The 27,694-nt window shown below is 36.5% G+C and overlaps 1 pseudogene across 1 annotated transcript in view; it reads right to left on the reverse strand.

Moving 5' to 3' along the window:
* LOC144374928 (transport and Golgi organization protein 1 homolog) overlaps positions 1 to 27,694 on the reverse strand; it is a 167,974-nt pseudogene that overhangs the window by 129,451 nt on the left and 10,829 nt on the right. Inside the window, exon 3 of the transcript XR_013434164.1 lies at positions 23,773 to 23,864. The product of XR_013434164.1 is annotated as a transport and Golgi organization protein 1 homolog (transcript). The remainder of the gene's footprint in view (positions 1 to 23,772; positions 23,865 to 27,694) is intronic.

Below are 27,694 nucleotides of genomic sequence, written 5' to 3' on the forward strand. Positions count from 1 at the left end.
TACTGCCTATGAAAACCTCTTCTCAGAATCTGTCTAAGCTTTCAGAGGCCTAAAGCATGTTGTGTTAGTCATACCAGGCCATTCACTACTTAGACTTGGTTTTACAGTTGGCAAAAGTCATAATTTTACCAGTAATTTTCAGATCAAATGAGTTAAGCACTGAAGTCTCGAAAGTCCCAACTTGGCATACTGTGCATCTTCCTCAAACTCAAAACACAAAGTTAAAAGAAAGCCAGTTCCTTATATGGTTTGGACACCAGAATGCTGGCTTCGTGCTATATATAAAAGGTTAATACTGGAAAAGTCAATAACTACCATGAACAAGGACCCTGTCATATCACTGTCAAGGCCTAATCCTACCTAAGTTATCACCTGCTGAAGTAAATTAAAGTCAAGAAAGTAAACATTTAATGAATATTCACTTGCCTTTGGTCCAAGAAAGTCTTAGAAATAAGCTTTCCTTTAATTAAAAATAAAAATAACCCAGAAAGCTGAAATAAGATCTGAGGAACACTCAACACAGGTCAGCCAGTCAGCATAAGTAAGAGTTGGCAGTGCCCAGGTGAAACTGCTCCAGGATGTGACTGTAACACCATTCTGTTCATGCAAAAATTTGGAAAACAGATTTTCTGGGCAGAACTGGGGACTAACATCTCCACTACCAAGTTCAAAGCCAAAAAATAAACCTGGTACAAAGGTACCCGTGGTTCTGAAAATAGCTCACTATCTTTACAGACAGCAAATACATCAAGCCTTGGGACTGAGACACGCACCAATCCATCAACCAACTGACAAGCCAGTATTATGTACTAAGTGCTCTGAAGCATAGTCACACATATAAGAAAGACATAATTCTAGGCCTTAAGGAACTTTAAATCAAGTTTAAAAAATAAGACAGAAATGAATGGAAAAACAAAAAAAAAATGCAAACCAGATTGAAAGGCTGGCATTCTAAGAGCCAGAGAAGTAGTAGATTGTTGCTCTGGAGGCCAAATCAATTGGGGAGAGCCCAAAGAGGGATGCTCAGCAAGGCTGGTTTCACAAGGAGTGGGACTCACCAGGATGTTTGGAGACTGAGAAAAGCAGAGAAGAGCCCTACACTGTTCTAGGTGCCCTTCAGTCTTGAAGGACAGATGGGAATCACCTCTCCCTGGGCCATGCGAGGCTGAAGGAGGAAGAAGAGAATGTGTGGAGAAGGAAGAGACTGACACACTGCTAAGGCAGAGATGTGTAAGGCAGCCATGGTGGGGAAGGCTACAGCAAAAGGCTCTGGTGTAGAGCAGGCCAGACTGTGGAGACCTCAAACTCAAAACTAATGAATTATTTCCAATTACTGGTAAGACACTTGATGATGTGGCCCAGAAGTATCACAATGAACTGTGTTTGGGTCTTCCCTAAACAGTTTCATGTAAGTCTACACTGTCCACACAAAAGAAGTAGAGCAAATTTTTTTAATGTGTTAAAAGTTGAAAAACCAACATATTTTCATAGATATTTAAATAAAGTCATATCACTGTGACTAAGTTTTAGATCATGCAGTAAATCATACATATCTGAATAAGAGCTATAACTACTGAAAGATCCATTTTAAACAGCACTAAAAAATGACTTCTGAAAGGCAAATCTAATCCTCCTACACCTACTCCATCACTTCACCCTCCCCCACAAACCTGACTAGGGTCTTTATTTTCCTTTAAGCATTACAGGTTTCTTTATGTATCTAGAAGGAAGAGCTGTTAGTCATCAGTCTGGATGGTGTGGGTTAATAGGGTCTTTGTTCAGAAAATTTAATTATAGGTTTGAACCTTGGATGAATGCAAAAGGAAAACACTGGAGGGGACTCTCAGCTAATCTGCCAACTAAGTGGACCCATGCGACTTCAGGAGCGTCCCTGGGTGCATTGTAGAGGCAGTTTCTTCCCTGTTGTCTGTAGCATGGCCTGCCCTAGTTTACTCCTAATTTGCTTCTGTGGCCTGATCTCTGACTGTCCTACAACAACCATTTCTGACAAAGGGCTCTGCAACCAAAGGCCCAAAGATGCTAAACCATAATTTTGGCAGTTTTATACCCTTTAAAGTTTTATATACCCTTCTGCCTCAATGCAGGCAGCACAACTAAGACTGCGCCCCTGTGCACTGGCTCCAGGAAACCTCAGAGCTTTCCCACCTTTGACCCCAAAGGCTTTGCAGAGGAAACAAGAGTTTAAAACCTGGCTTTAAGGGGCTGGGGATGTGGCTCAAGCGGTAGTGCACTCGCCTGGCATGCATGCGGCCCGGGTTTGATCCTCAGCACCACATACCAACAAAGATGTTGTGTCCGCCAAGAACTAAAAAGAATAAATATTAAAAATTCTCTCTCTATCTCTCTCTCTCTCCTCTCTCACTCTCTCTTAAAAAAAAAAAAATAAAACCTGGCTTTAACATACCTCTACATTCACCAAATACTTTGACTCTGGCAAGTGATTATCTGAGGAAAGCTGCTGAACCAAGGGTATTTGGGGCTGCATTTTATACTTTGTTATCCTAGAGATACCAGTATTTAAAAAATATAAACTAGAAACAAAATAAAATGCAATAACTGTTAAAAGACTAGAGTTTGAAAGTTTTCTGAGCAAGAAAGGAGAAAACTGATTAATAAAAAACCTGCTTTTTACTTCCACAGTAAATCTAAAATTGATGACAGTATTACAAAAGGATAAAAGTGCTGACCAAAAAATGTCAGCGAAATCAACACAAAATGCATAAAGAGAACCTCCCAAAGTAGTGGAGCTCTGAATGCCTGGAAATCTCGTTTCCTCCTAAAGCTCAGTTAAGTGATGATAAAATTCCTAGTTTAAAAAAAAAAGTAAGGGAAACTGTTTTAATCAAACTAAAATAATCAAATTAACATGTCCAAACATTCAGATTCCTAAAGAAAAGTAATATGTGAATATAATGCATAGGAATTGTTAGGGCTACAATTAATTGAAAGGTGAATAGGTTATTCTGGAACCAAGAACTCTGGTTTCTCTTTATTTCCATCATTCTTTCATTCACTGACTAATATGTATGGCATTCTGAAGGATTAAAAAAAATTGAATCAAGCATTCAATACCCTCAAGTGCTGGGGAAGTCAAAAATCAAAATCTTAAAACAACTAATCCAAAGCTCTCCTGTTTTGAAATCTCCCTTATTAAAAGGCATTTCCAGTTCAAAATGCAAAGGTAATGATTCCCACTGAGCAATGATTATTTGGATAGAGACATGTGGTAAACATTTCCTAGGGAAATGAAAAAAGGTCAAAGGTAAAAGACAACTGAGAAGAGCTGCAACATCTCGGCAAGTTACAAATTTAAGGGGTAAGGGACACACATAACCTCCATCCATTAGAAGCTGAGATTTAAAAGAAAAGCTGAGGCTTCTCTGGGGTGAATATCATGACATCTGTTCTCTTCTCATAATAGCAACTAAGTTGATTTAAGAAAATATTCTCTCTCTCTTTTCTAGAGCTGTTGGTTCATAATTACATGATTTTTCTTGAGCTTTGGTTTCCTTAAGATGTGTTTATTCTGCACATCTGCTCTCCCCATACCTGATTACACAAAGCTATCATAAAGAGCAAACCAACAGGTATAAAGAGACCAGCCCTCAAAACAAATCAAAGCAAACAGCCCATGGAGTCCTTTGGAAATCTTGGCTGGCAGCTCTTGTAAATAAAAGTGCTTCTAAAGCAGAAAACATTAAACTACCGTATTTATATAGGGCGTGATTGACAGGTCAGTTATTAACTTCATAAAAACACAGGCAATGTTAACTAGCAAGAATGTTTGTTCTAGGTGTTCTATCTGAAGGAAAATGAAATCCAAGATAGAATGGCTTGTTCTCTGTTTAAGTATTTATTTTAGAACCGTGCAGTATAAAAGAATGTTTTTTCAAGTCAGTGAACTTAAGCTATTTTGCTTACTGTTCTGGAATTTAAGTATGTTGTTATAATTCTTTAGAAAACAAATGTTACATTTACTAAAGTCAAATTCCAATGGTGCACCATGATCTTTTCAAGCCCTCAACAATTTTTTACTCTTCTGAGTTACTAAAACTAAAGAAATTTACATTAATTCATCTTTCTTCCAGTAACTAACGTGTATCAAATCAGGGAATCAAAGTGCAGGCAGACTTCCTCCCAGTGCTCTGGATGCAAGCATGTGTTCCTTGAACTGCTTATGGCAACAGGCCTAAAATCTGCCAAAAGGAGAAAAGAATGAAGGGTCTGTATTTTATTAATATTATTTTGAGGGCTTATTTTTATCTATACATTCTATCATGTGTGATCACTTATTGCAATATTACAAGGCAGTATATTTTATTTTAAAAATTCTCTCAGAAAATAATGTCAGCTGCAGGTAAATATACAGTCAGGAAATCCTGTAGAAGAACTCAAGTCCATTTCTGCAAGCAATAACTTTTATCTTGAAACTTACTTAACATGGTTAGCGCCCACACCCATCCCAGTGGGTACTGACAAAAAAAAAGAAAATGTCATCTAACTTAAAAAAATGTTTCTCCAATTTGAAAAGTGACTTCTCTAGTAGTTGTTTTGAGCAACTATATAGCAAGGAAGTATACAAAACTTCTATTTACCCAGTCTATGCTCTTATTCATTTATATGATGATTTTTTTAAAGTAACAAGGAAAAGGTAGATGGAAAAGTTAGAAGGGAAAACAAGGTTTTGCTTTTTAGAATCAATCAACAAATACTTTTAAGATTGGAGTTACATAAATTTGGCATTTCCTAGCCAAATAAATGCTTATGAAGTGGACTGGTGTTTATGTGCATGTTTGTTTATGTGTGTTTAATATTCTCAAGCCTCAGAGTTTTTCCATGTAAACAAAAGTTTTGTTAAATGCCTCTTGAATTAAATTTAAAAGGCTATTTGTTATCAAAATGTTTCGCTCATAGTAAAGGCTGTCATCATATGAGCTGCACACTAAACACAAGAGCAAACCCCAAATCCCAGAAAAACTATCCGTGCTCATCAGTACATTTAATGCAGCACAATCCTGATTCCTCCAGAGTTCCTACAAACAACAGTCCTTCAGAACACAGAATTCTTATGAAATAAATACTCAATCTTAGAACATGCCCTGGCCTCCTCCACTACCCACACATCCCCGCCCCTCCTGCAGGACTATATTTTCAAACTAGAATATTTGTTTTGACACACTTCTGCTTGCTTAATTCTCTGGCAAAGGATTTCTTGTGCACTCCTAGCCAGTAATGAACGTTTTGCCAGAAAATATGCAACTCTTAGCATGACAAGAATAAGGGGGTAAAAAACCCTTCCATCGAGACTTCCAGAATTGAAGATAAAAGCAGGTACACTGGATGAAGAGAACCCTTTCCCCTAACATTATAACTTCCTCTTGTTTTCCCTGCTTCACACCACTGTGAGGAGGAAAACCTTCATTTGGCAGTTTCACATATCTTCTCTACACTATTTAAAGCAAGGAGAAACTATTACTCCAATCTTGCTTTCTAATTAAAGAACTACTTATCCAAATGAAAAATGTAGGTTAGCTAATCCTACTCAGGGAGTAAATCTCCAAAACAATTTCTTAATAACAGTTTATTGAGAAAATTAAAATCCATTGAATTCATTTAATCCAGTGGAATACTTACTTCTCTTTCATTATTTCTCCAGTTACATTTAAGGAACCCAACACTCAAAAACTTAACAATGCAAGATGTTTCCACCTTTCCCACTGAATTCAGAAGGGCTGGGTGGGAATCACACTGTGCTCCTTGGCGAGCTTAGGGTGTGGGTGAAGAACCTCCTCCACGACTACCCTGAATCTTGAGAGGGCAAATCCACAGAATAGACTTCCTTCATGGGTGGATTCAGGCACTCTGTAACAAAATAAAACACAACTGATGGATCTTGAAACAGAAAAGTATATCCCAAACAATTTTAGATTATTGAAATGCTTGTGAGCTGACAGATCTTCTTCCTGCACACATCACTTACTTACTGATGTCTCCTGGCATCTATCCTCACCCCACTGGTGATCTCATTCACTCCTGGTACGGTATATCATCTCCACACAGATGACTCCTTCATCTAGCCCAAACTCCACTCACATATCTAACTGCCAAATGGATATGACCCACTCCACATGCCTCAGCATCTCAAAACATAGTTGCAAAACTGAACTTGAAATCTTCCCTCAACAATCTGTTCTTTCTAAATCTTCACCTTTACAAATGGTCCCAGAAACTATCCAAGCCAAAACTCCACTATCTTTCCTCTTCCCTGGTCCCCTCATTTTCCATCAAGTCCTATCAAATCTACTATTATACTCTCTCTTGTAATCAATATCCCTCTCCATCCTCCTTGCCTGCCTCAATTTTCCCCAAAGCACAACTTTCTTTTCTCACCACTTGGTCCATCCAGTTTTCCAAAATGGGTTCTTTAAAACACAGTTCTTTGCAAAATATCCCACAAGAAGAATTCCATGACTCAATATTTTAAATGAGTATCACATTAAAGTGCTCAAGAAAGCCTGGGTTGAAGATACACATTCACACCAACCCATCTATGCCACACCTGTTCTCCTGGCTCCCTTTCTCCACACAGTTTTTCTTCATCTAGCTAATCTCTACTCATCTTTCAAGCTCAGACCCTGACTCTTATAGGAAGCCTGTCTGAGAGATACCATTTATCTCCATTTCAAGCTTTTAAATTTCTTCTTGCCATCTCTATACCGTACTATGGTCATGTAGTTTGGAACATATCTACTCTGCTGGATTCTGAGATGCTTAAGAGCAAAGATTTTCCACTTATGTGCCTTTTAATGCTTAGCACATTGTTGGTACACAGGAGTACGTCAATAAACCTACATGAGCAAATGAATGCTAACATGCATTTGCTCATGCCAACTCCTAACTTACTCAATCAAACAAAAGCCCTACAGGTAGTTTCCCAATTCTGTACATGAAGCAACTAAAGGAGAAAAAAATGGATAAGTTTCATTATTCCTCTAATATGACACTTTTTTTTTATCTCCTGCAGGGTATACATGAGTAATTCTACTCAACTTCTCAGGAAAGAGGACATGATTAAACCACTGGAAAACTGCTTGGCAAAACTCTTGTTACTTTTAGAAATACTATATATTATTGAACAAAAAAAACTTTGATGTAATGGAAAATTAACTGGGTTAGGAGTCACATTTGAATTCAAACACCAGCTCTGCTTCACACTAGGTATGAGGCATGTAGCAAATTAATCATCTAAACTCCAAGTGTGTCATCTAGAATGAGGACAATAATACTTTCCATATTGAACATTCCTATTAGGAATACATAAGATAAGTATAAAAAAAAAAAAGCCCTCTGCAGGCTTTGTTATAAAGTTGGATACGCCAATGCTGTTTCCACCTTGAACAATATAATGGAATGATGTTTACCTCCCCATCTAGCAATATTTATGATTGATTACTATATATTTCTATTTTTACTTCCCTTGATGATAACTAGTCCAAATAACTGGAAAAGTTTTTAAATCTGCATACTGAAAGTTAAGAAACTTTCTACAAAATTGAACCAATCAAAGCACATCTGCTTTGAGGCTTGGAGTATAAACTGGGAAATAAGAAAAACCATTGAGTATTTAATAAAAAGCTCGACAACAGTCTTAAAAATTTCAACAAAATTATGACCAGTACAACTGGCTAGACTATCTACACTGCAGAGACTGTCCACACTCTTCTGTCACTAATGGAATCTTATATAATATAGTCAATGCTCCCAGCCCTACAAACTATGAACAGCTCAGTAGATAAATCTCAATAAGCCTCCACATCAAACAGACTGGAAGAAATCAAAAGACCACTGAGCTAAGCCAGACCAGGCTGATATTTTGGTTTATTGGTTAACTGTTATGCTTGGAAAGGCATAAAGCTTAATTGCAAGGCTTGAGGTGTATGTAAAAAATGCCTGACTTAAGTAGAAATACTGATCAGAGCATCTGTCACTAGTTAAAATACGAGATCTTTACCTGGGATATTTTTTGTTATTTTTATTTTAAATAAATGAAAATAGCCATTTACACAGTGACTAAACATGAATCATTGTTTCAGCTTTTTGAGAATGCTAGGAAATACCAGGTGTAAATGAGGGAGTAACATTGCTGTTAATCCAGGGCATGTGAAAGTTAAAAGGGGAAAGAATCTGGTTTAGTTTATGGCTTCTTGTGGTATTAACTGAAAGGGTAAAGTTTCTAAGCTGGAAGGCTTGAATTAAAATGTAAAAGATTAGGTATTATTGAGTTCCTCGGTTACACCCAGCTTCCTGAGTTAGTTGAGACAACACCCTACTAGCCATTTAGCCTAGGGCCCTATGCAGTTTGTCACAGGGCCCGAACCAATCAGTTTGAATGTGTACCCCGCTTAGGAATGACCAATCACCCCTGCCCGAGCTGTTCCCGCCAATGGATTTGCCAATCACGTCTCAGAGTTGTTGTTCAATTTCCCCGTGCCTCATGATGATTTGTTCTGATGTATGCAAAGCCCACCGCCCTCTCCAAAAAGTGTACTTAAGCTCTGCTTGACCTTTGCTCTGGGCTCTGGGCTGCTCTCCCTCCTTGAGTGAGCACAGAGCCCCAGCGCGCTGGAATGGATCCCCAATAAATCTCCTTTTGTCAATTGCATGGAGTAAGTCTCTTATGTGGTCTCTCCCTCCGATGATCCGCCGGACCCCCTTTACATTAACCATAGGTTTATCACATTTTTTTTTAAACAGAGAGTGAGAGGAGAGAGAGAGAGAGAGAATTTTTTTTAATATTTATTTTTTAGTTCTCGGCAGACACAACATCTTTGTTGGTATGTGGTGCTGAGGATCGAACCTGGGCCACACACATGCCAGGCAAGCACGCTACCGCTTGAGCCACATCCCAAGCCCTCTCACAAATACTAATGAATACAACACTTTGAAACACTGTATGGAAAAGTGAAATCTGGTGGTATAATCTGGATCTCTTAAACATTTTCTACTGAGTAACTCCGTTGGCTGAATAAGCAACAAAAGCTAACATTTTTTAAAAGGCCCTAGGAGAAAGTTCTCCTAGTAAAGGTCTTATGAAAAGCTGAAAATGAGGTCCTCATCACTGCCTTCCTCTAATTTCCACCACTACCAAAGCTACCCAACTATACTCAAGCAGCATAGTGCATTAGGACATGCAAAGACTTAAAATGCAATCCCTCCCCTTTAGAACCTTGTGTTCACTTGAGAGTACATAACTAATTTACAAGAAAGAGACAGTACACAGCCTCTGGGGTGGTACAGGAGAGTCCTATGGAACAAAAAAAACAACAAATGCTGAGATGACAATTAAAACAATGGGCACTAAAGGAGAGTTTCCTATATACTAAGCACCAGCCTTAGGCCCTCTACACCAGCCTTAGGCCCTCTTAGCTTTATCACATTTGCTCCTCACAATTCCAGAGGCAGACTCTATTGTCATTCACATTTTATAAGGATGCTGAGACAAAGAAATGGAGGCTCAGGGGACTAAGTCACTTACACCAGAAATCAAATGTAGACATGCCTATTTCTACATTCATCTTCTTTGCCTGCTCCTAGGGCAGAGCCTGAAGAAGGCAGTATGGTCTACTACAGAGCTGCAGCCCCAGAGTCTGTTCTCCAGAAAACCAGTTTTAGGAAGACCATTGGGCTGAACCCAAGGATGGAAATCAGCATAGCTTAAGAAGAAGGGAGAGGCAGGCATTTAGGAGCAGAAAAACCATGAACAAAAGCACTCAAAGTAAAAGCTTAACATTCAAAGGAACAATAGGGAGATTAGCTTGATTAGTGTGTGGGTATATGTTTGGAATGGGAGAAGGTAGTTGGCAGGCTTTAATAAATATTTGTAAGTTTGAATAATGCGAGATAAGGTGAAAAGGGCCTTGAAAGCAAAGCTGAAGAAAATGCAATTAACCAACAAATAACTTGAGCAAATGTTCAGCCTCCCCAGTAATAAAAGCAATGTAAATTGAAACACCAAGATCTTTTTCTTCTCACATTCCCTGAAATTTGCATAAAAAAAATACTTATTTCTGGGGCTAGGGTTGTGGCTCAATGGTAGAGTGCTCTCCTAGCATGCATGAGGCACTGGTTCGATCCTCAGTACCACATAAATGTGAAACAAAAATACTGTGTCCACCTAAAACTAAAAAATAAATATTTTTTAAAAATGCTTACTCTTAGTACTAGGAAGATTGCACATGCTGGTAAATGTGTTGATTGGTATCAGTTAAAAGAAACTTGGCTATTAGTTTCATGGAATGTTTATATTCTTCAGTCCAGCAATCTCCCTTTCAATAATCATAAAAACATGGACAGGGGCTGGGGTTATGGCTCAGTGGTAGAGTGCTCACCTCACACGTGCGAGGTCCTAGGTTCGATCCTTAGCACCACATAAAGATAAATAAATAAAATAACGGTATTGTATCTAACTACAAACTAAAAAAACAAATTTTTTAAAAAAAGGACAAAGATAAAATTCATGAGAGAATATTCCTTGCATCACTATCTATAGTGGGGAAAAATCAGATAAAATGCTCAAGATTGTTGATTAAAATAAAAATAACTCTTTTAAAAAGAAAAAAGGCCAATTAGAGCAATAAACTTTATACTATGTGAAATGGAAAGTGAAACGTGTGACTGGAAGTGAAATGGAACCTGTTTTTTCAAGAAAATTAATTTATTAAGAAATATGACGGGCTGGTGATGTGGCTCAAGAGGTAGCGTGCTTGCCTGGCATGCGTGCGGCTCGGGTTCGATCCTCAGCACCACATACAAAGATGTTGTGTCCGCCAAAAACTAAAAAATTTTTAAAAAATTCTCTCTCTCTCTCTCCCCTCCCTCTCTCTCTCTCTCTCTCTTAAGAAAAAAAAAGAAATATGACAACTTGTGGGTTGGGGTGTGGCTCAGTGGCAGAGCCCTTGCCTAGCACAAGTGAGGCTTTGGGTTCGATCCTCGGCACCACATTAAAAAATAAATAAATTATAAAATAAAGAACTCTGAAAAAAAAGGAAGAAAGAAAAGAAATATGACAATATGTAAAACCTAACAGTATAGAATGCAACAACAAGTCATGTCCTGTGACCTAGAAATCACACACAGGAGACTCTACTTGCAGAAAGAGGCTTACACATTAAAACACTTTATAAACAAAGATACACAGCAGTCTGTTAATTTTTTTAAAACTAGGAGGATTATAAATTATCAAACAAAAATGAAAAGTGATTCCTACCAGTGAAAAAAGAAGGGTGTGTGTAGAATAACTACAAATACATTTTATAAAAACTAAATACTCATGAATTAAAAAAAAGGTCCAGAAAACACAGCAAAATGACAACTGCAATGCAATAGCCTAGGTGAAGACAATAAAACTGTGTAACTTTTTCATATTTTTCTTAATAAGCACATATTACTTTCAACATACAAAGAGAGAAGAAGAGTGAAACAGAAGAGTAGGAGTGAATTCCTGGAAACCACAGCGTCATTCCCCCCCCCCAACGTTCTGCCCATACTTAACTACCCCATGTCAAATCGACACACTGGCCACAAAGAGGAGAGATGCTAGTTGGAAAGCAAACCTTTTGACTATAAGGAAAGAAAACTCAGCCATGGCACTGATACCAGGAAGTACCTGAAGGACCAAAAAACAAGGCTGAATGTTGGAAAAGAAAGAGTGTAGGAAAAGATTTGGGAGTCCAAAGACCTACTGAAAATGTACCAGTGTTTTCTTTTAATTCACAAATGCACCCAGGTCTCTGAAGATTCAAGATTTTTCTAAGTAAACGGATCAAAAAATACAGAACAAGGAGAAGAGAAAATACTCTGACATATCATTTATTGTTCCCCATAGAGAATAAGATATTGCCAATTACAGAGTACCTCTGATTATAAAGAATACACACTAGAAATCAGGGAGTCCCTCTGAGAAATCTCCTTAAAGAGCTGGCCTACCTCTAAGCACTTCCTACCACATGAGCTATATCACATATACCATAGAGAAAAACGGGAAGAATCCTCAGATGCTCGCCTCTTGGATTATACCAGAACAATGGTATAATATTTGATTCCTCTCTCTTCTTCTTTATCATTGCTGTCACTTCACAATAAGACTGACCTGTTCCTTGATTGTGTTTTAGTTTATTTCATTGTAAGCACACTATATGTTCCGTGAGAATAGGCTGTTCTTAGATCTTTTTTGGTGTCACCTAGTACTAAGCCCTGTATACAGTTGATAGTTAATACATATTTATTGATAGATATCAGGCTAGGTGCTCAAAGTCATTCCAGACTAAGGTAAATTGAGAAACATGATTCCTTCTGCTACTGTGATTTTTTAAAATAATTCTATGAAGAGTGACATTACTCCAGGTGTCACTATACATGACTGTAATCCCAGCTACTTGGAAGGCTGAGGCAGGAGGATCCCAGCCTTGGCAACTTAATAAGACCTTATCTCAAAATAAAAAATAAAGAAGGCTGGGGATACAGCTAAGTGGTAGAGCACTTGCCTAGCAGGCATGAAGCCCAGGTGTAGTCCTTAGGACTACCAAAAAAAAAAAAAAGAAAGAAAGGAAGAAAGAAAGAAAGAAAAGAGGGTTATTATACAGAAGGCCCTAAAAAACCATTAAAAATTCTATTTAATGGGAGCAGGAAGAAACGTCCACAGAAAATGCCAGGGATTCCATGGGATTCAATTTTCATGGACAAGCCAACCAGTTTGGCAATGCATGAGGGCATAATTTTAAATGCAGTCATAGCTGAAAACAGGAAGGATATACACAATCAAGTATTTAGGGACAGTATGTTCCTTGGTGGAAGGCCACAACTTATAGTCATATGGCAAATGAAATACATGATATTATAAATGGTGGCATTGCAGGTAGCCCACAGAAGTTATTTACTTCACCACTGGAACAATATACTTTTATAATGATAAATAATTGAAAACTAGTTCATTGAAATATTGGAAAGCAATCAAGGAGAACACCACTAAAAGAACTTCTTTTCTCTGAAATATAGAAGCTTCAGGGAAAGTTCTCAATTAAAGCATTAAGGAGTTGGAGATGTCCTGTGCTGGGTTTCTGGGGGAAACTAGGCACTTGTGACCCTTAGAAGTCAGTGACACAGTATTTTTAATACACATAATTCCATTTCCAAATGCAGGTAGGGGAGGCAGAGCACCAATATTGCTCTTCGTTGACCACATTTTCTAGCAGCAATATAAACAAAAGGTGAGGGAAGATTTTCCCACATTAATGGAAGAACTGGAAGAGACACAGGGAGAAAGTGTGTTTAAAAGACATTAGCAAGAGCTCTGCTACAGCCACGTCTGCACAGTGCAGCGCGAGTGAGGCTCTTCCCATGAGGGAGAGCAAAGTCCACAGTTACCTTCAGCATTCCACCTTGCTTTATAAGTAACTTTACAGTTGAGTCCAAGTCTTGCCTCTCCTCTTCCATTGTTCTTCAGAGATTTGCATCCTATTTTATAAATGTGTGTCATCCCCTCATCCCCTCAGTGCTTGAACCTACCTCGTATACTTGCTGAATGAATGATGAAGAAAAAAAATGTCAGAATGCCTAACCTGGACACCAGTTACACAGAAATGGAACCACAGGCATAGGAAAGCTTTGATTAAAGGGGTGACAGAGGGGATCAAGTGAATTACGGGACAGGGGTATGTAGCTGACCATTAGATGGATCTAAGTCAATTATTCAGATTTGAGAGGTTGTAGAAATAGATACAACTAAGATGAAGATGTCTTATGAGCAAAAGAAAGGCAAGATGTCATGAAATTGTGCTTATAGAATGGAAAATTCTAGTCTTCCAAGATTTAGCAACTGGATCAGACATACTGATCCTTGTCAAATGAAGCTAATCTAACCCTAACTTCTGTCAAGCCCAGCTGGTTTGCCCTGACCCAGACAGCCTCATGTTCCAATTCTATAGAGGCAGTTTGTAGAGAACAAAGCAGTTAGAGTTCAGAGGACAGAAAAGAAAGAAACTTGGCAGAAAAAGAAAGAGAGATTATTCAGAACAATTGGCCTAATTTGAGTTCAGAGGCAAAAAAAGTCACATCAGAATACCACATTCAATTGAAATAGAACAGGGATTTTTGACACAGAAACAAAAATAATTAAATGCCAATTCCCATAAATTTAGAAAGATCATTTGACTTCACACTATTTGGCCTTATGATAAGAAAACCAATATATGGGTCAAATTCCAAAAGTAAACCAGAGTTTGTGATAACAAACATGTTAACACTGTTAGCTTATTAGAGATTAGCTGTGAACCAGGAAGATAATTCATAATGTCAAAGAGCATTTTCAAGCTTGGATTCAGAATCTCTATTTTAATGTTTTACAAAACTTGGTTCATGTGTGAAGACATACATATACTTTGTTTCTGGGTGCTATGGTTTTGGATATGGTTTATCCCTCAAAAGGACATATGCTGGAAGATTGGTATCCAATAAAATGATGTTGGAGTAGTCAAACTTTTAAGGGGTAGGGCCTCATGGAAGGTAACTAGGTTACAGGGTTACTTATACCCTCATGAATGGATTCATGATGTCTTGGAATAGGTCAAACCTCATGGGACTGAATTAGTTCTTGATAAACTGGGCTATTGGAAAGCAAAGCCACACCATGCAATTGGCCCTTCTACGCAGTCCATTGGTTTCCTTTCTACTTCCTGACCATGTTGTGATAACCATGGGTGTGGGGGAGGGAACTTTTCCAGAATACTAGCACCATGCTGTTTGGACCACCTTCCACCACCAGAATCATGAGCCAAATAAATCTCTTTTCTTTATGCACTACCTAGCATCACGTGTTCTGTTACAGCAACATGAAATGGACTAAGGAATTACATGAAAATTTTTTAAATGCAAGCTATTTACAAGAATGAATTATAGCCACATCAGTGTTTATATCAGCTCAATTCAAAATAGCTAAGCTATGGAACCAACCTAGGTACCTTTCCACAGATGAATGGATAAAGAAAATGTGGTATATATACAAAATGGAATGTTAGTAAGCCATAAAGAAGAGTGAAATTATGGCATTGGCTGGTAAATGGTTGGAACTGAAGAATGTCGTGCTAAGTGAAATAAGCCAGTCCCCCAAAAAACCAATGGTTGAATGTTATCTCTAATACGTGGATGCTAACACACAGTGAAGGAAAGTGGAGAGGAGAAGAATAGAAGTTCAATTGGATTAGATAAAGGAGAATGAAGAGAAGGGAGTGGAGAGGAGAATAAGAAAGATAGTACAATGAACTGAACATAACTTTCCTATGTTCATATGCGAATACATGACCAGTATAATTCCACATCATTTACAACCACAAGAATGGGATGCTAATTAGAATAAGCTATACACCATGTATGTATAGTGTTAAAATACACTCTACTGTCATATAAAAAGAATAAAAAAAATTAAAAAGAATGAATTATACAGAACCGTATATCTAGACCCTTGTACTATTTCATATTTCTTTAAACTACATGTAGGAAATATGTAAAGAAAATAAATTTTCATATTAGGCTAAAATATATTTATTATCTTCCTATATTTAAATCACTGTTCCTAATGAAAACATTTTCAATGCTTCTGAGATGACCTTGAACATCAGACATCAATGTAGTAACACACATTGCTTAATTCACTCTTTCCCCGACCTTGTCCTTCCTTTTAATGGAACTTGACTTTTAGAATTTACCATTCTCAGACTAGTCATGTGCTTCAGGAAGAGCTAACATATATTCCAGGCCCAACTGAAGAATCCTGATTTGTCTAAGCTAATTATGGCAGATCTATTTCCCCCACCCGGGTTAAGTTGGGACATGTTAAAAATTAACTTTGGTCAATAATATGTGAATAAAAATCTGTAGGATGTGGAGGCGGGGACATAGAAACACACACAGGAGGAAGTGTCATTGTTTTCAAAAAGAAATAAGAAACACAAGGCTTCTAAATATTGTGTTTCAACTCTAACATCTGGAGGATGGCTCCAACATCTACATAATAGCAGCCATCTTGTAACCATCCAGAAAGCCCCCTGGGTCCATGCCTTCACGTCTAGGATGGCACAGCAGAAACACAGAGAAAACACATGCTTCAACCTGAAAGACATAAATCCCCCTTAAAACATCCTGGTTACATATGTAATAACTTTTCCCTGTTTAAATTCTGATTTGGGTTTTTTATTAGTTGTATCCAAAAGCATTCTAACTACTATTAAGTATGAACTATTTCAAACTTACATTTAAATATTAAAAAATGGAGCTATTATTTGAGGGATGAAAAATGACAATGACAAGAGTATGCTACTTAATTTTTTTAACCACACAAATATAAAATAAAGATATTGTGTCCACCTATAGCTACTTAATTTTTTACTAGGACATCTAGCCCAAGGTACAGAACTCAGTACTTCTAGTGAATCCTAAAGTCTATTATATTTCAAAGGTGTTTACTACTCTATTCCCCCTTCACTACTTGCCTCCCCTCCTTCCCCACTTACAAGCAAACACATAAGTACACATACCACAGTCTGACAGATTAGGTCCTCAGCCTGCTGACCAGTTCATCATCCAGACTGGCGGTGCTACTTTCCCCATGTCATGACTTTAGGAAAATGGAAAGTATCTTCTTCTAATAACGGTAAAGACAAACACCAAAAAAGTAATATACTACTCATGACAGGCTCTGTGTACTGGTGAATAAATGCTTTGTACATGAAAATAATTTGTGTTCCAGTCCTGCCACTTTCCAGCTATATGACAGCAGGCAAATAACTAAAATTCACTCCCTGTCGTTTTACTCCATTGTGAGGTGATGATGATATTACTCACCTTGCAAGGATCTCGTGAAGGTTAAATTAGACACACATAAAAAATTTTATTGATCATATTTTTATCAAAAATAGTTTTGTGTGTAACAACAATAGTTGGAAATTTCTGGAATTTCAAAACTATATGTTACTAAAATCAATAGTTACTAGGACTGAATTCTGAACAAATTATAAATGTTATCTTAAGTTCTAAGGAAACCATTCCCTCTGGCCTTAAGTTCTTTGACTCCATTTTCTCATTTGGAAAACAGCTCTGTGGTGTTTCTCTACAGGTAGTGAATGAGCAACAAATACAGCTTGTAAACTTCCTGATAAATGAATACTTTATCTCATAGCCCTGGAAGCAACCCTGACGTCTTAAATTATGTAATCCTGGTATTACATTATATTAGTCTGGCTCATATAAAATGTAAGCTACAAAAATATCAAAGCTAAGAAAAAATATTTACTCATGCTTTTACATGCAGAAAGAGGATGCATGCATTGCCAAGATTCCATAGAACAAGCTCAAACGAGAGCAACAATGCCTCAGTTATTAGAGAGGGCAATGGCCTGAAGCAGTCCTAAGGAACAAAGATTACTTGGTCCATGCAAGAGTCAATATTTAAGCATACAATGAGTAATTCCCACTTTAAGTTCATGAACATATTTCTTTTCAAGAACTTCTTTTTGGTTACAAATTTCATTTGTGGTCTCCCTACCTATAATCCATGAACCTATGAATGAACAAAACGTTGAAACATGAAACTCTCCAGTAAACAAAAATGTCAGTACAGACTTAATTCTGACTAGACCATCTCAACAAGGTTATACAAGACTTGTACTGTACTTCTCAGTCTCCAAAAATACTCATTTATCTACCCTGGCTAAAGCAACAGATTGAATGTTCTACAAAGATTTGTGGTAAATGCATGAATGACACCTCCAGACTATATCAAATCATGGGGCTCTTAACTTTAAATCATTATTATTTAAAATCCTCTGACAAGTAAAGTGCCTCTTTGGGAGAATGAACCTCATATTCCACATTAGAATCATTTAAATTCAAATGAATATTATTGTTGCTAATAGAAACTTCATTTCTAAATATTTTTTTCAAATGTTCTAGTCATGCTATAAGCTAAAAATAACCATTAAATTATATTAATGCTAGCTTTGTGATCTTGAGCAAATCACTTAATTTTCTGCACCTTAATTTTCTTATCTGTTAAATGAAAATGGGATTGGGTGACTTTTTAGGTCCTTTAGAAAATAAAGACAAATAATAATTGTTATCATTTATGTCATTTTAATTAAAGATGTGAAAAATGTAACCAAAGATTCTGTAAAACATTAAGTCTAAAAGAAATTGAACCACAGCCAAGAATTTTTGTAAACCCCAAATCCCCTCTCGATAGCACCAAACAATTGAGTTTTACAGAGTTAACTATGAAAAAGGTAAATTTCTTATTAGTAAAACTGATAACCTCCTGGGCTAATTTAATTCATTCCCTACTTGCCAACCAGAAATGTATGATTTTTACCTTTCTGGTTTAACAGCATAATGTTAGAAACTTTAAGGCCTACTCTTGCCTCATCTCTTATATACATGAAAACAGTGAGGCTCACTCAAAAAAAGAATACTTATGGGCATTCTCATCCATAGCCTACCTGCCTGCCCCTCTATAGGGTATACTGTATTTTCTCTTGCCTTTGTCTTACTTGCAATAAACTGCTCTAATAACTTCCCCACCAAAAACATAAAATCCACGAACGAAAAAAACTACATAATTCATATTGTCTTCCAACACCCACAGAAAGGGTCTTAGAGTCAACTCAAGCAAACTTCTCCCCTGCGCCCCGCCCCCACTGAAATCAACATACCATATTAAAAATGTGTGATTATTGGTCCACATTCAGACTTTGAATGAACGAATGAAGTGGCTTGTCTCCCACAGTTAGGGCAATGTAAAATCTAAAGACATACACCAAAAAAGTAATATACTACTCATGACAGGCTCTATGTATTGATAAATAAGTGCCCTGTACATGAAAATAATTTGTGTTCCAGTCCTGCCACTTTCTGGCTATATGACAACAGGCAAATAACTAAAATTCACTCCCTGTGGTTTTACGCCACTGTAAGGTGATGATGATATTGTTCACCTTGCAGGGATCTCGTGAAAGTTAAATTAGACACATAAAAATGGCCTGGCACAAGCCAACCATGGAATAGGCAAAAGACACTAAAAGACATGCCATCTGCCTTACAAAACTTCTCCCTTCCCTCAAGGTAAGTTGAACAGAATCCAATGCAACAGATAGCTGCCATATTTTTCACTGGGCTGTCAGTTCCCCTTAGGCACAGAATATTTCTGATTCATCTCTGCATGCTAGTACCCAGCAGATTGAAAACATAATGAACGTTATTCAATGGGGAAAATGAGAAATTCTTTGGGTCTGAGGATGTTAATATTATCCCAGACCCAGTGAAAGAAAGTTCCAATTTTCAGTTTGGCCAAATAGGTAAGTGTTTACTACAAGCTTCTATGTGGTTCAAAGCAAATAAGCTATTCTGAATTCTAATAATTACATTCTCTAAAATATAAAAAACTCAATTGCCCTAAAGCTCTCAATTTTAGTTTTGAAAAACCAATTCTTTCCTAAACAATGGAGTGGGTAACCACAGAAACTTGTGGAATCTCTTTTCCTAGAAAACACGAAGAACAGGAAAGAAGCCAGTCAGTCTGGAAATGGCTTCAAAATCTGCCGATAAGCAAGAAGTTGGGCTGAGTTAGATGCCCCTTGAAGGGTTCCTCTAGACCTATGCCACTAAGAAAAATAATTCTAATAATTCTGTCATTTATGTCCAAGAAAATAAAATTAATCTAACATCTCCCAATACAGTCATTGGAAATTATTTTATTTGGATCTAGTGATGCTTTTACAAACCCATTTTCTTCTTAAATTATAGTAAACTGTACTAAGCTCTTAATTTGAATATGAGCTCCTTAATAATACAGAATAGAAATTGCACTTAACACAGTAAACAAAATTATTCATTTCTCTTTTTCAGTCTATTTCATGACCTTAAATCTACTCATCCCCAAAGCCTTATAAGAAATACTATTTCCTCAAAAATACATCACTCTATTTTTTCCATTTACAGATGTCCAAGGCATTCATTACCCAAATCACAATGCACAGGTGATTAGTGATATCTTCTATTTTCATCTGATTCACAAGTAACAGTTTATTTCTCCCCAGCTGAACTGTAAGCTCAAAAGCCCAAGTTTTGGAGCCCTCATGTTTAAACTGAATTCAAGGTAAGTAATTATTCATCATTAAGTTCTTATTGGCTCACAGGTTGAGTTTAAGCAAAAGGAAAATGTAAAAGCAATACTATTTAACTCTGCACACTGAGCACCTGTATGAAGTTTTGGCAAAGCAGACACTCCACAAAGTCAAAAATAAAGCTTCTCAGACTACTATATATTGGCACTTGCCACTTAGCTGCAACTAACATAGTTGAAGGTTAAGACACACAAGGGACCCAGAGTTAAAGATGCAATTGGTTTAGCTGCTACCCTATAAAGAATGAGCAGCTATCAAGGACGGTCCATTCACATACAGATGGCAGCTACTATAGAAAAGCAGAAAGCACAGCACCTTCCCCAGAAAACAGGGCTATGCATGTTCCGATTTTACATGGAATCCATTATTCATTCTGTCAGACTAAGTCAGTTAAATGACAACAAACAGAAAGGAAAGGAGTGTTAGAAAATTACAGTGTAATAACATGACTGTAAAACTTGTATTTTCTCACTATTCATAATTCAAAGAACACATCTAGATCAGACCAATGGGCTCAAAAGCTCAATCTTAAGTGCATTCCACACACTCATACAGAGAGGCAGACCCCTGGTCCTTTCTCCACATATTAAATGAAAACTTCTGGTCCCTACTATGTGTCAGGTACTGTCTAAGGCATTGGCACTTTATCAAACATGCAATTCTAGTAACATTATATAAAGTCTCAGCTTCATATTTTAGAGGGAAGACACCTCAGGCTTGGCCCAACCTCTTATTTGAGCAAGAAGAAACTCAAGGAACAGAGAGGATAACCTCGTTGGTTATTGTGGCTTTATGAGAACAAAGGCAGGAGTAGAAAACAAACTTTTTATCCCCCCCTCCCCAGTAATAAAATTTACTTTTTCTACTAAGCAAGTATTTCTATATGCTTCCTACACACCAGACAGTATACAAGGTACCAGATACACAGGATTCTGACCCTGGTGCTGTCCTCAAAAGGCACAGTCTAACAGCAAGGCAACAGACAGAAACAGCAAACCATATCTCTAATTGTTTAGGACTTCAATTTTAAAAAAAATTAATAATAAAGTTGTAATAGTTTGTTGTAGACTCTTAATAACCCCATGAAGATAAAATCTAGATCTTACTACTCCTGTCATATAGATTGAGAAACTGAAGTATGGAGTGAATAAGGGACTCTACTAAGGTCATCTCCAGTGGCAACAAAATGCCTAGAAACCAAGTTTATTTACTCCAAGGTAGACATTCTTTTCACACTAGATGGAAAAAAAGCAGATGTTCTTTTTATGTTCAGTTCCTTTCCAACCAAGAGCACACATTTGCAAGACTGCATGCAGAACAACCTGTGGTTGTGAAAGCAAATTTAACTGGCTGTGAGGTGTCATCAGCTGAGGTTAGTTATTTGATGACTGAGTAATCACCCAACAAGACATTGTAAGTAGCATTCTTAAAGTGCCCTTTATATATACAAAGAATAGATGGAAACGGTCCTATCCTTCGGGGAATTAATATGTAGAAAATGGGTATATAAATATTTCAACAAAAAGTGACAAAATTAAATAAACTACAAAAGTAGAATAATCACAAACAATTGCAAATTTAACAAACTAAATGTTTTGCAGAACTTCTAAGAAGACCTGCCAAGAAACTGATAATTCAAGAGTTAAATAGAAAAGAGAAGCCTGTATAGGAGATGACACATGCCAGTCTTCTGATTATTGAAATACAGGCTCTTACTAAAAAATGTTCACCACACTTAAGTAAAATATCAACTTCCTAATTCCTTCATTTCACTTTCCACCATTAGTCAAAATAATTATACAAATATTCCATTTCTCTTCTTCTAGGAAAGTTATTAATTTTGTAATCTTCTCTATTCAAAAGAAATGAATTTCCATCAGTGTGACTTTAGCTAAAAGGGTAAAACTGTGTGATCTCATCGCCCTTTTATTCTTCTATCCTCTTTCAGTTGCAACCTAAATGAAATTAATGATCATTTTTCTCTGGTGCACAGTAAAATTTATATACACATTCAAGAAGAGCAATTTTAACATTAACTTTAATTGTTACTTAATATCATATTTTATTCATACTACTAAACATCATCATGGTCTCATAAAAAGATACAACTATTTTAAACTTAAGCACACTGTAGAATTATTAACAAATTAGACAAAGTTAAAAAGAAACAAATACTAGTAATTTTCAGTTAATGACAGGAAAAATTACTTTAAGAATGAGCTAAAGGGGCTGGTGTCATGGCTTGGTGGTAGAGCAGTTGCCTACCATGCGTAAGACACTGAGTTCAATCCTCAGCACCACCTAAAAATAAATAAATAAAGGTATTGTGTCCATCTACAACTAAAAATATTTAAAAAAAAATAACAGGCTATAAAGTAAAAATTATAATCATGCTACCAAAGTAGTAATATTTATTTTAAAAATACAACTCAGGGGAGAAAAAAAAATCTCTTAGTATTCCTGCATTTACTCAGGGGATTCAAACTTAGAGCCAGTTACCTTTCTTTGAAATATTTGGTGAATTTTACAGGCTGATAAGCAGCAATTTTCAGAACCACCACAGCAGGTTTCACTAGAATTACCACAAGCATATCAAAAAATTATTTCATCATATCTTTTAGTTCTTAAAACTTAATTTCATCACAAGAAGACATATTTTAATAAATACCAGTTTAAAATCTAAATTTGAAGCAAAAACATAGTAACTTGTTTAGGGAAGAGAGAAGCTGGGCTTGAATTCATGTTTAGGTCCTTAAGACAATGACTTGTATGTCAAATTGGATTCTAAAAGTTTAAGGGAGTAATTAAACATGCAGCGACAGTGACATCTAGTGTTAACAGCTGCAAGCCAACTACACTACTATTAAATCCTCAAATGCTGAAGAACTATCCAAAGCTTCTCTTTAAGAACAAACAGAACTTGTGCATTATATTAAATAATAATAATAACCAAAATGGTTCCATAGATTTCCTTCCAGACATTAAAAAGCCTTACTGAAAAAAACAGAGTAAATTAAAGACCAAAAAGTAAATGCATTATTTATTTCACACAGTCAACATCTCCAACTTTCTCCCTTCGTTTAGGAGAGTAATGAATGCACAGGTAGTCTGGAAGGTGTTCTGATAAGAGTTTCACAATCTTTTAAACTTTCGCCTATATGATTAAAGATACTGCACAGATAGTAAATACTCGATAACACATCAGGAAAAAAGAATGTAGGACATTTCAGGAATACTTGAAGAAGACACAAAGAAAAAAGAATAGTTACTGCAGTGAGAAACAAGTCTATATTTCAGCCCTGGCTTCCTTGCTTTATATTTGTTGATTTGAAAGGTCAACTTTGTAATCAGTTGATATTTTTGCCCAAGGATTTAGAATTTGGCAGCACAGGTTAATTCATTATACCATTTTTATAGTTTTATGCTACAGATGAATCTGTAAAAGTAAGCAAAATTTCGACAATTATTTTTGGCCAGGACAATTTTGTGTAAAAAGAAAAGTTAGCATTAGATGAAGCTTACTTACCTATTTGTTTTGGAAAGTTCGTCCTTTCCCCTTTTAACTCCAAAAATTCTTGTGATCAAGGAACTAAAGAGAAGAGTGGATGAATTTCTCACCTATTATAAAAATAAACACACAATATGGGTCAAGGAATATTTATGGCATGAAATCAACATGTATAATGGTCAACTAGGTATTCCAATCATTATACCATTGGCTAGTGTAGGACTAAAGAAAACATGGTTTGTTTTCACAAAATGAGACAACTTTTTTAAAAAAAACTTAATAGTAATTGACTCAATGAACTCTTAAATTAAGCCCTAACTCCAAACACAATATAGTTTTTTCCTATTCTAATATTATCAATTGATTTCATTTTGTCCTTGAATTGAATCACCAAACAGTACTTTAAGAAAAAAAAACTATTTTTCATATCCTTCCTGACAATGATTATTCTAGACCTCAACTCTTTTCACTTATTTTTCTGTACTTACCTACCTGTGAGAAAATACTTGTAAGACTTAATTTCAAAGAATCCATGTAATAAATAGTCAAGAAAATACTTAATATTCCAAATGCCATTAACTTCACAATGCCAATAATATAGCCAAGGGATATTAACCCTAAAATTATATGATAGAACTGATTAATAAAAACAAGAGGCAAGAATAATGTTAATAAACTTGGATCATTTCTCCAAGACACTACAGAGTATGTTTTCCAAGCCAATGCATCAAGATACTTTGGAATTTCATGACAATGTCTTGAATATTCTAGCATTATTGGTCTTCCTCAATCACCTTGCCAAATCAGAGTAGAGAGGTTTAAGTATGTACTGCCTTCCTTATGGTGTGCAAGGCAATATATCAGCACCACAGAGAATATCTAGAAATAGAAGACACACAATTGCTGCCATCATAGAGCTTATTTTCTAATTAGGTAAGTGATCATATGGTATGTTAAGTAGCAATATAATCAGAAAAGTCATTAAAAGTAATAATGCAGGCTGGAGCCATAGCTCAGTGGTAGAGCCCTTGCCTCGCACATGTGAGGAACTGGGTTTGATCCTCAGCACCACACAAAAATAAATTAATAAACAAAGATTTTTTTAAAAAAGTAATAACTTGAGATTTAGAAAACCACTTCCTGAAACCATTGCATAAGGGTCACAAACTCAAACGCCCAGTAGAAGCAGGGAGCAACAGAGGCAGCAGTGGACTGTGTCTAATTTAGTCCCTGCTCAGCTTCAGCTGACTAGCTGCCATGAAGGAATGCAAGCCTAATGTTGCCAGATCTTCTGCTTTTTTAACAGAAGCCAGAAACATGATTTTTATGTGAAATCTCACTATTTTGAAATGTTGGCAACAAATTAAAGAAAAGGGGTGGTGGAAAAATGACCATAGAGTCCAAATAAAATTCATACCAAAATTGCAATGAAACCCTAATCTTGGACAGATCTACTTAGGTCCATTCAATAGTCAGCAAACATTAATGGAGTCCCTACTACATGCCCTGCCTAATATGCCCAAACTGTAACAAATAGATCCATCCTGTCAATATCAGTATCACCTCTGCCTATCACAGGTCTTGATTATCTTACTCAGTCTCAGAAGGCTTGGTAAGGACATTTAGGACACCATTACTTCCCTCAAATCATAACAATGATAAAACACAAAAAGAAAGGTTAAAAGTAGGGCTCAGTGATAGAGTGCTTGCCCAGCACCACAAGTAATAACAAAAAAATAAACAAAACACAACAGAAACACAAATTCCATTTTGCCCTAAACCAAACTCTCTGACAAAGGCTGCCAGATGCACTAAAGTTAAACATCTGGAGATGTTGAGAATACACACTTTAAACAAAACCATAGGGTTTTTTTTTCACTTTGTGAAACAGGCACAACCCAGAAATAAAATTCTTTTTTTTTAATCAATAGACTGAGGGCAAGAGACAGATAATGCATTTTAGTAATATTAATATGGACAAATGGAGCCGGGTGCAGTGACACACGCCTGTAATCCCAGAAAGGCCGGGGGACCACAAGTTCAAAGGCTGAGGCAGGGGGACCACAAGTTCAAAGCCAGCCTCAGCAACTTACTGAGGCCTGAGCAGCTTAGTAAGACCCTGTCTCTAAATTAAAAAAAAAAAAAGATGAACCAATGGGTATCAATACTATCAGCTTGATCCATCCTGCATAGGCTGAATGTTTGTGCCTCCTTCCCCAAATACATATGTAGAAATCCTAACCTTCAAAGTGATGGCTTTGGGAGGTGGGGTACTTAGGATATGATTAGGTTATGAAATCTTTACACTTATAAATGAAATATTAAATGCTCATATTAAAGAGACCAGAGAGAGAGAGAGAGAGAGAGAGAGAGAGAGAGAGAGAGAGAGAGAGATCCATTGCCCCCTTTAACCTTTTACAAGATAAGGCAACTTCTATGAACCAAAAAGCAGGCCCTCATGAGACACTGAATCTGCTGGCACATCGATCTTGGATTTCCCAGCCTCCAGAACTATGAGAAATAAATTTTTGCTGCTTATAAGTCACCCATTCTGTGGCATTTTGTTATAGCAGCTCAAACAGACCAAGAAATCCATTATAAAATTCCTCCATTTAGTAGCCAATTATGATCAATACCTATTCTGATACATATAGCAAAACGGTGATACTCTATCAGAACTTCTGCATTAATTACTTAACATTCCCAGAAAAAATTTTAAAAACTTTCCCTAATCATCTATTTGGTTACCCTGTTCACTCAATACAGAATTATTTGCATGTATTAACCAATTTTCCATTCAGGGCAGAGCAAACCTCCAAAAGTAATCAATTGATGATACTTGGTTTTATTTATTTTTTTTTTAAAGAGAGAATGGGGGGCGCAGAGAGAGAGAGAGAGAGAATTTTAACATTTATTTATTTTTTCTTAGTTCTCGGCGGACACAACATCTTTGTTGGTATGTGGTGCTGCTGAGGATCGAACCCGGGTCGTACGCACGCTAGGCGAGTGCACTACCGCTTGAGCCACATCCCCAGCCCCCAATACTTGGTTTTAATATTTTAAAAATGACTTTCCCTTCTTTGAGATACAATACACATACTGTAAAATTCACCATTTTGAAGTATACAAGTCAGTGGTTTTTACTGTATTTCTAAAGTGGGAGACTATCACCACTAAATCAACAATATTTTCACAGCCCCAAAATGAAACCCTGCACACATTAGTCATCATTTTCCCTCCACCCATAGTAGGAAAGCACTGATCTATTTCTGTCTCTAAATATTTGCCTATTCCAGACATTTCATATACATAGGATCATGAAACAGATGGCCTTTTATGTAAGCCTTCTTTCACTCAGCACAATATCCTCAAGATTCACCCATATTCTAACATTTTTTGATATATTCTTCCTTTTTATGGTAATATCCCATAATAGAGATATATCACATTTTTTAAATCTGTTCAGCATTTGATGGGACATTTGGCTTGTTTCCCATTTTTTGGCTATTATGGATAATGCTACTGAAAACATCTGTGCACAAATTTTTGTATCAACATGTTTTCACTTCTCTTAGGTATACATCCAGAAGTAGTATGGTAAATTATTACAGTAACTCTGCTTGTAGGAACTGCCAAAATGGTGGTACCATTTTATATTCTGATTAGCAATATATTAGGGCTTCAATTTCACCAATTCTGTGATTCTGCACATCTTCCTCAATACTTTTATTGTCCATCTTTTTAATCTTAGTGAGTACAAAATGGTATCTCATTGTGGCTATGATTTGCATTTCCCTAATGATGCTAAACATCTTTTTATGTACTTATTGACCATCTGAATATCTTTTGGGGGGAAATATATTCAAATGAATTGTCCATTTTTTTAATTGGGTTATCTTTTTATTATTATTGAGTTCTAAGAGTTTTCTGTATATTCTTA

The sequence above is a fragment of the Ictidomys tridecemlineatus genome, unplaced genomic scaffold (assembly GCF_052094955.1).
Source record: "Ictidomys tridecemlineatus isolate mIctTri1 unplaced genomic scaffold, mIctTri1.hap1 Scaffold_96, whole genome shotgun sequence".
NCBI classification, from domain to species: domain Eukaryota; kingdom Metazoa; phylum Chordata; class Mammalia; order Rodentia; family Sciuridae; genus Ictidomys; species Ictidomys tridecemlineatus.